Genomic DNA, 10470 nt, shown 5'->3' with positions numbered 1-10470 from the left:
TTTCTATACCAATCGAAGTGATCATCTAGCAATGGTACCCGACGACCGGATAGGTCGAATGTGTAGAACAACATCCTTAGAACCCATGCGGATATAGTTTTCATATAATTCATCCCTTTGACCAAAATGATCATAGGACACCCCAGAGTTCAACTGTCAACTTTGATCAGGTTGTCCACATTGTATTTCAAAATATCAAATCCATCTGATGGATTACCCTGGCCAAGGTTTTGCTAAATTGAAATACAGCGACTCATTCTTCTCCAACTCTTGGAGTGGTCAATCCCATCTCGATCACACTCTGACTTTGCAAGTACTTGACTATGCCCAGAAGCCTTCCATCTCTAAATTAGAAATTCAGTTAGTCCAGTACCAAAGCTAAGTGAGTTGCTTGCAAGTCACTGAGGCGATCTCAAGTCTAAGGGACACTTATACCTATATCCCATCAGAGACATTCTCGACAGTAGAATACTCTGGAGTTGGTCACGTTCAATGATGATGTACCAGTACATCTCACCTGTATGCCATACCAGTGTCTCCACACTCTTTGGTTAAGAGGACAACCAATCCATATGGCCTACAGCGACCTATGCTCGATAGAAGCTGTCGTCCTTATTAACAGTCTATCATTTGATCGTGAACTGTTTTAAGGACTAATCGATAAATCCTCTCTTTATCAAATCTAGATAGTCCTAAGAGCTTCATCATAACAACGGAGTTCATTAGAAGATGAAAGCTTATAATGAAAATGCCAAATATATTTTTTTTATTAACAAATCAATTACAATACTTGGTTGCTCAACTGTCAACAGCTTGACGATTGGCTTTTTGGGACACATTTTCCAACAACTCCCACTTGTCCTAAAATCACTCGACACAGTATCTAATACCCATCTTCGACTTGTGGTTGTCGAACTCCTTTATTGCCAGGGCTTTAGTGAAGGGGTCGGCCAGGTTCTCCTTTTCGTCGATCTTCTGAAGGTCAACGTCACCTCGATCCATGATCTCTCGGACCAGGTGGAAGCGGCGAAGATGTGCTTCATCCGTTGATGTGCTTTGGGTTCCTTCACCTGAGCTATGGCACCAGTGCTGTCGCAGTAGAGCAGGACTGGACCATCGAGGGAGGGTGCTACTCCGAGCTCGTTGATGAATTTCCTCAGCCACACAGCTTCCTTCGTGGCATCCGATGCTGCGATGTACTCCACTTCACAAACAGAGTCTGCCACAGTATGTTGCTTGAAACTCTTCCAGCAGATGGCTCCACCATTCAGAGTAAAGATATAACCCAACACGCTCCTACTGTCATCTTGGTCAGATTGGAAGCTAGAGTCTGTGAACCCCACAAGTTTCAGATCTGACTCGCCATAAACCAACCATTGGTCCTTAGTATTTCTCAAATACTTAAGGATGGCTTTAACCACTTTCCAGTGATCTTCTCCAGGATCAGATTGGTATCTACTCACTACTCCTAGTGAGTATGCCACATCTGGTCTTGTACATATCATGGCGTATATGATAGATCCCACGGCTGAAGCATATGGGACTCTACTCATACGCTCTCTCTCTTCAGGAGTTGTCGGACAATCCTTCTTAGAGAGAGAAATTCCATGGCCTATCAGTAGATAGCCCTTCTTGGAATTCTCCATGCTGAACCTCTTCAGCACAGTGTCTATGTACATGGATTGGGATAACCCAAGCATCCTTTTAGATCTATCCCTATAGATCTTCATCCCTAGGATGTAGGATGCTTCACCCAAGTCCTTCATGGAGAACTGTGATGACAACCAAACTTTTATTCCCTGTAGTGCGGGGATGTCATTCCCGATTAAGAGAATGTCATCCATGTACAAGACAAAGAATACCACAACTGGACCATTTGCCCATTTATAGATGCAGGGTTCTTCTCCATTCTTAATGAAGCCATACGTTTTGATCACCTTATCAAAATGCATGTTCCAACTCTGAGAAGCTTGCTTCAGTCCATAAATGGATCTCTGAAGCTTGCACACCTTGGACTCATCTGTGGATGTAAATCCCTCAGGTTGTATCATATACACCTCTTCAGTCAGCTCTCTATTCAGGAAAGCTGTCTTTACATCCATCTACCAGATCTCATAATCCAGATGGGTAGCTATTGCAAGCATTATCCGAATGGATTTGAGCATTGCCACAAGGAAAACGTCTCGTCATAGTCAATACCATAACGTTGACGATACCTCTTGGCGACCAGACGGGCTTTATAGGTCTTCACCTTTCCGTCTGCGCCCCTCTTCCTTTTGAAGACCCATTTACACCCAATGGGTTTAACCCCTTCAGGTGGGTCAACCAATGTCCATACATCGTTGACCTTCATGGACTCCATTTCGGATTTCATGGCTTCAAGCCATTTCTCGGAATCAGGTCTCTGCATTACATCCATATAGGTGATCGGATCCTCATTATTCTCATCAAGTTCGATGGGATCACCGTCTCGGACTAAGAAACCATAGTATCTGTCCAGCTGATGCGGTACTCTATCGGATCGCCTTAATGGTGCAGGTACATTGGGCTCCGGATATGATCTAATCATATCAGACTCAAGTTCAGCTATTGGTGTCGGTCCTTCTACCTGTTGAACTTCATCAAGTTCAACTTTAGAGGCAACGGTTCCTTCATCAAGGAACTCCTTTTCTAAAAAGATTGCCTTAAGACTGACGAACACCTTTTATTCATCAGCATGGTAGAAAAAATATCTTTTTATCTCTTTGGGGTACCCTATGAATGAGCATTTGTCAGACCTAGGTCCAAGTTTGTCTGTGACTAATTGTTTGACATAGGTCGGGCACCCCCAGACCTTAAGGTGTGAAAGTGCTGGCTTACGTCCCATCCATATCTCATATGGAGTCTTAATTACAGATTTACTTGGAACCCTATTTAACAGATAATAGGCCGATTCGAGTGCATATCCCCATAAGGATATCGACAAGCTAGCAAAATCCATCATGGATCGAACCATGTTTAACAGAGTCCGATTCCTCCTTTCAGACACACCATTATGCTGTGGTGTTCCTGGAGGAGTCCATTGGGAGAGAATCCCATTCTCTCCTAGATATGTGAGAAATTCACTAGAAAGGTATTCTCCTCCTCGATCAGATCGAAGAGTTTTAATACTCTTCCCAGTTTATTTTTCTACTTCACTTCGAAATCGTTTGAATATTTTAAATGAATCCGACTTAGTTTCATCAGATAGACATATCCATATCGGGATAGGTCATCCGTGAAATTTATGAAGTAGAAATATCCACCTCTAGCACTGGTGCTCATAGGCCAGCATACATCAGTATGTACTAGGCCCAAGAGCTCAGTAGCTCTCTCACCTTTTCCAGTAAAAGGTGACTTGATCATTTTACCAAGAAGACAGGACTCACAGGTTGGAAGTGATTCACAATCACTGACTTTGAGGATTTCCTCTTGAGTCAACCTGTTTCTTCTGTTCTTGTTTATATGACCTAGCCTACAGTGCCATAAGTAGATATCTGACACACTATCTAATCTAGGGTGCTTGCCAGTAGAATAGACTCTTATCAGGCTTGATCTTTTTGGTCTGGCTCTGCACAGATGTCCCAGCCTAAACTTGCACCTTCTTGACTTTCTTCTTCTTGTTCTTCTTCCCTTTCTTAAAGGGTCGAGAACCAGAAGATGATCCTCCCACTAAGTTCACCGACTCCTTGAGGAGTTGGTGATCCTTCTCAAAGTTCTGAAGCAACCTCAGTAACCCATGGTAGTTTACTTCAGGCTTTGTCATTCTATAATGAGTGAGGAATGGGAGATAAGACTTGGGCAGCGAGTTCAGTATTGCATCTTTCTCAAGCTGCTCATGCAAGAAAAAGTCGAGCTTGCTCAATCATTCCATCAGCTCGATCATGTACAATACATGATCAGTGACAGAGGCACCATCCCGTATTTTGGTGTTGAAGATGGCACAACTAGTCTTGTGCCTCTCCACGTCATTGGGTGTGCCAAAGGCATCCTCCAACACTTGAAGCATGTCCTTTGGCTGAGCCATCTCGAATCTGTGACTGAACTCGTCGCTCATGGCAGCCAGCATGGTACAGCACACCGTGGTTCGATCACTGAGCCACTTCTGGTAAGTATCTCTGACTGTTCCATGTGCATTGACAGTTGGCTCCTCAGGTGCAGGATCCATTATCACATATAGGATCCGTTCATGCTCCAGGACTATCTTCAACTTTCGATACTAGCTACCGAAGTTGGGTCCCACCAACTTATCATTATCCAACAATGATCGGAGCGATAGGGAAGTGGCCATATTTGCACAAAGGAGAACCATAACCTAATTAGTAATTGATTCATTAAACCTAAAGATTTGGACTTTAATCAAAATGTTTCTCTCACTATTTTATTCGAATTGGTAGCCTCTACCTCCAATTCGAGGAATTACCCTAATTTCTTAGTGGGTACTAGAATCCACTTAGACTGCACACAAGCCCAACTTTGGTTGGCCAACCCATGTACATCTAAGGGTAGGTTCATAATCAATTGTTTCTCTAAATAATTTCTAGTAATTTTAATTTTGCCCTAGAAACCTAATCAGTAGGCTTTGGCCTCCACTGTAAGGATCCAGTTAGGTCCAACCATTAACATGATCATACTTGGTGTATCTAACCAACGAATGATTAAGCTCAACTTTGGTTGGCTCACCTAACCACCATTAGAGAGACACTTCCAAGTCGTCATATGATGAGTGATAATTCCATTAGTCAACAAGCACCAGGCCTTTGGGTCTGCAATGATTATTGAGTTAATGGACTCATTATCAAACACCTTAATGGGAGGCTATGACTCAGTTATCTCCATAACTTTATCATTGTAAGGACCTAATAATTTTAGAGGATTTAAATAATTTAGAGGATGAGGTCAGATGAACCAGCTTATCATGATCCTCCCACTGGCTTCACCAAGTCAGCTTAAGGGAGACCATTAAAAGGGCTGGTCTAGGAGCACCTAAATCAGTTACACTGATTTACCTAGCTGATATGGGTCAGCTCGAATAGTCAAGTGATCCGATCAAAATATAATTTCACCAAGAGGTCAGGTAAGTTCGATCAGTGGGAGGGTCTGCCAAAGCTTGCCTTAGACACCATAAAAAATGATCAGGTAAGCGGGCTCCCAATTAAAAACCATCGGTCTGGTTTACCTTAGACACCAACTGGTTTAATTAGTTTCGATTAGATCAACCTAACAGTTCGTGCTAGACCACTTAGCCAAGAATCAAATCCATTTGGTTCTCGTTAAAGACATGGACTTGACCAACTACAACTATTGTAATTGATCTAGAGAATCCTTGACCTAATCTAAGACAACAATTGATTAGATTTAGTCAATTCTCTAATTAAGTCCATCTTTAATCTAACCATAGGTCTAACCCAATTAATGGACCTAATTCCCACTAACCCATTAACCCAATGTGTTATGATTTGTGTCTTAGGTTCTTCAATTCACAATCCTAGAACCTAATCAAACAACTTCTTAATTCTTAATTAAGTTTTGGACTGAGGGTTGGGTTCGACTTTTCAAAAAATAATTTTCATATTTGTAAAATAATTTTACAATATGATTCTACCAACCATATTGCATGTTTGATTCATAATCAAGATACAAGTGAAATAAACATGAAACTACTTTAGATCTAATCTAAACAGGTTCATGTAATTGAAACAATTTCAACTTTAAACAATTTTTTTGCACAAAAATTATTAACAAAGAGATTTTATTTCAGATTTAAATATTTTTTAAATCTAATAAATTATAAATTTAATCTATATCATATCTAACAAATTTATGATTAAAGATAGATCTACACAAACTAGGACAACCTTTGCACTGTAAGGGGTAAACCTTACAGCAGGACAACCTTGCAGTTTGTGATTGATCTAAAATTTTAATTTCAGATTTAATAATCAGATTATAAATTAGATCTAATCTAAGAAATAATCTAAGCATGTATAAATAATCATGTAATAAAGAACCTAGCTCTGATACCAATTGTAGGGACCAGATCTAGGGTTTCAGGGTTAGATCTTAAAATTTTTTCAAGATCATACAGCGGAAGACTAAAATAAATTAAAATTATTTTTTAAAATTAGAGAATCCCTAAATCTAAGATCCTATTACATGATTATTATATAGCATTAAATCAAAAATTAAAATATATAAATATAGCATGAACTACATGTTGATCATATCAACATGTTTCTATACTACATCTAATGTATGTATTAAATAATAGATCAGATCTATTACCTTGCAAGTTAGATGTTCTAACCTCACTGATCCAGGCTTGAGGATGATGTTGCAAGCCGTACATGCATCCGGCCTCTAGGAATCGTCCACACGAGCTCACGAATCTCGATCAGAAGTCCTGCTTCAGGAAATCAGCACAGTATGCTAGTACTGCGCTGATCCTTCTTTGATGGTTGATCAGGTGCCTCCTTCTTCTTGATTTGGACTCTTCCAAAGATGGAAAGTAGAAGGAGGAGTTTCAAATCTGAGACACTCTCAGGAAACTCAAGATGGAGGGAGGAAAGATATGAAAACAAATAACCCTAGAAGAAGATCCTCTTCTTCTTCTCATTTCTCTCTCTAAACACCCTAACTTGTGTCTTTCATATCTCCATGAACCAAAGGTCTTTCTCTCTGATTTTTGGATGGCTCAAAGGTCTCTCAAATATCTATCTTTTTTAAAAATTTCATAAAGAAACTCATTTTATAGAGAGAGATATGATAGAGTCCTTGTCTAGGTCAAATACCTAGTCAAGACTTATCCAAACATGGCAAGATAAGGGGCGCCCAACTCTTGAGCACCTCCTCCATATTTTCATACATGGATCATTAGCAAAGGGTATACAATGTGTACCCTAAAAGCCATAAAAATTCCAAAAAAAATTTAGATAAATTTGGTATAAAATTGAAAGAGTTTTGGATTTCTAAAACTCTATCTTATAGAATTCGAAATCCAAACTTATTCCTTTTTTATTTGATCCAAACCACCTTCTATGTAAGAAAGAAGAGAGGAGACCTTTTGTGAACATGGGAGAGACCTGGGAGAGGGCTTTTGTCACACAAAATAAGAAAAGATTGGCGTTGAATGAGAGAGAGGGCATGGGGAAGGCTTATGTGGTGCAAGGTGGAATCCTAGTCTTACTAGGATTCTATCTTATGACTTGTTTTAATTTGGTTTCTCTAACTAAATTAAATCAAAATTAGATCAACCTAATTAAAATAGGTCTTAACCCAATTAAGAATCTAATTTAATCAGATTAAATTAGATTTAAATCTGATTTAATTTTTTAATCAAATTAGAAATTAGATTGACCCAAGTCCTAGTTGAACTAGGACTAGTTTTTCCTGGCACTTGGCTTATCCAATAAACTAATTGGACTTGATCCAATCAAGCTCAAACTAAATCTAATTAAATTATATTTAATTAGACTTAATCTCAACCCATTGGTTTAATCAAATTAAACCAATTAGCAATCGAATTGCTAATGATCCTCCTGCAATACTTGCACTGGGTTAAATGTCAATCGTATTGATCATTTAACCCTAGAACGATTCTTAATCGTTGATCAACCATCCGATCGGATCATGAAATCTAATGTGTGTGACCTCATAGGTCCGAACCTAAGCTGGTATCACAGGAACAAATTTCTGTACCAATCGAAGTGACCATCTAGCAATGGTACCCGACGACCGGATAGATCGAATGTGTAGAACAACATCCTTAGAACCCATGCGGATATAGTTTTCATATAATTCATCCCCTTGACCAAAATGATCATAGGATACCCCAGAGTTCAACTGTCAACTCTGATCAGGTTGTCCACATTGTATTTCAAAATATCAAATCCATCTGATGGATTACCCTGGCCAAGGTTTTGGTAAATTAAAATACAGTGACTCATTCTTCTCCAACTCTTGGAGTGGTCAATCCCATCTCGATCACACTCTGACTTCGCAAGTACCTGACTGTGCCCAGAAGCCTTCCATCCCTGAATTAGAAATTCAGTTAGTCCAGTACCAAAGCACAGTGAGTTGCTTGCAAGTCACTGAGGTGATCTCAAGTCTAAGGGACACTTATACCTATATCCCATCAGAGACATTCTCGACAGCAGAATACTCTGAAGTTGGTCATGTTCAATAATGATGTACCAGTACATCTCACCTGTATGCCATACCAGTGTCTCCACACTCTTTGGTTAAGAGGACAACCAACCCATATGGCCTACAGCGACCTATACTCGATAGAAGCTGTCGTCCTTATTAACAGCCTATCATTTGGTCGTGAACTGTTTTAAGGACTAATCGATAAATCCTCTCTTTATCGAATCTAAATAGTCCTAAGAACTTCATCATAACAACGGAGTTCATTAGAAGATGAAAGCTTATGATGAAAATATCAAATATATTTTATTTATTAACAAATCAATTACAATACTTGGTTGCTCAACCGTCAACAGCTTGACGATTGGCTTTTTGGGACACATTTTCCAATATCAACCCAGATCACACAGATCAGGCCTGTGACTAGACTCTTGAATAGACCTAGATCAAGTTTCTCTCTCTTATTTTATTCTCTTTCTCTTTCTTAATTGAAGGCTAATAGTGTTAGTTTTTTGATCGAAGCCTTTAACATGAGAGGAACATTGGGTCTCAAGATTGGGCCACAAGTCGAAAGTTGTAAATTTTGGATTTGATTGATCTAGGACTGTAAGTTTCCATTATCTCTAGATTTTATAGTGCATGCCCTCTATTCTAAAATTAGATTTATATTGCTTAGTTTTGAAACAATAATTGAGAAGAAAATATTTAAATATTTAGAAATAAAAAAATTTGTGAAAATATGCATGATTTTGAATATAATGCATATTTACACAAAAGAGTAATTCAAAATTCATAAATCATGCACCAACTATTATTCTCGCATGATTATGAAAGCAACAATTTATTTGCAAAATTACAAAATTTGAAATGAGATGATATATCTCTATTTTAATATTGCATAATATTTGGAAAGAGGATTACTCTTGTTTAATTTCACATTAATTTTTGAAAGGAAATGATTTTCTCATTTCTGAAAATAAGATGTAAAATTCAAGTTGATATCATTAATGAAAACAAGTAAATTTATATTATGTATGAGAAATTGGTTATTACGAATGTTATGTATGAGAAATTGGTCATTATAAAAATTATAAAAACTCTCTAATTTGATTATGATTTGGATTTAACTAGCAAAATTGATTATTAGCCACATATCAGAAACTAGTTTCCTTCGTGCCTCACCAGTTGGAGTTGATTGCAGCAAAGCTTGTGCTTTCAGACCCAATTAGTAGGGTTGATCACTATCACATGTATTTTGTTGTCAGAACTAATCTGTTTGTTTTGTCATGGGGTGAGTTATAGCTAGGGGTGCAAATGAGTCAAGCCACTCGTGCTACTCGAGCTTGACATGGGTCCAACCTCGACTCGACTCGACTGGTATCGAGCTCGAATAGTGGAAACTTGGCTTGAAGGTTCACTAGCCTACTTGGAATTTATATATTAAATTAATTTAATATTTTAAATAATAATATATTTATAATATATTAAGATATCTTATTTTCTAATTCTAACTGATTGAGTGACTAACCCTTAACCAATAAACACCAAAGTTGAAACACCCAAGTTCCCTGGTCCCAAGTCCTCACTTCCCTCCTAATGAGTCTGACTCCCAAATCCTTAACCAGTTTAGGGTTTCTTTCTTAGATCACCGCTCCCAATTGCTTTACCATGCCCAACTGCCTTACCATGCTCGTCCGCCAGCTACCTGAGATGGATCACTACCAGTCTGTTGCTCAGCGCTATCAACATTCCCTCCCCTAATGACCTCATCTTTAATCACATATTCACCTCTATTTTTGACACTACCGATCACCTCACTATTGATCAACCACAATCGACCTCATTGCCTCTCTCATCTCCATGGACCGCTCGTTGAGGCTGTTGCTCACTTTCTTTAACAACCATCCCATCTTTTGAGGATTGAGAGCCCCTTCACTCCCCTCCTTGAGATCGATGCCGCTCACCACCATGAACAACTCCTCCCTTCCCCTTTATGACCTTGGTTGCTCACCATAAGCTCTACAAGCTGATTTGGTGAAATATAAGTGAAAAGTTTCCTCCTCTTTGTTGCTGATCAAGTGACACAATCCCTCAATAGTCACAATGAATTTAAGGAACATAGCATATATTGTATGAGATTTAACTTTTGAGTGCGAAGCTTGTATTAAGTATGCACTGGAAGTTGATTTAATTGTTTAAAGGTGTGAAAGTATGCTTAATTAAAGTTTAAGAATCTCACCATGATCTAGATACTAGTTTTACCTCCTTTCTGTATGATTTGATCACTTTTGATCTTAAAATAGCTGT

This window comes from Elaeis guineensis, chromosome 6 (genome assembly GCF_000442705.2).
Source record: "Elaeis guineensis isolate ETL-2024a chromosome 6, EG11, whole genome shotgun sequence".
Lineage (NCBI taxonomy): Eukaryota > Viridiplantae > Streptophyta > Magnoliopsida > Arecales > Arecaceae > Elaeis > Elaeis guineensis.
The sequence above is the reverse complement of the archived record's forward strand: the minus strand, read 5'-3'. Positions refer to the sequence as shown.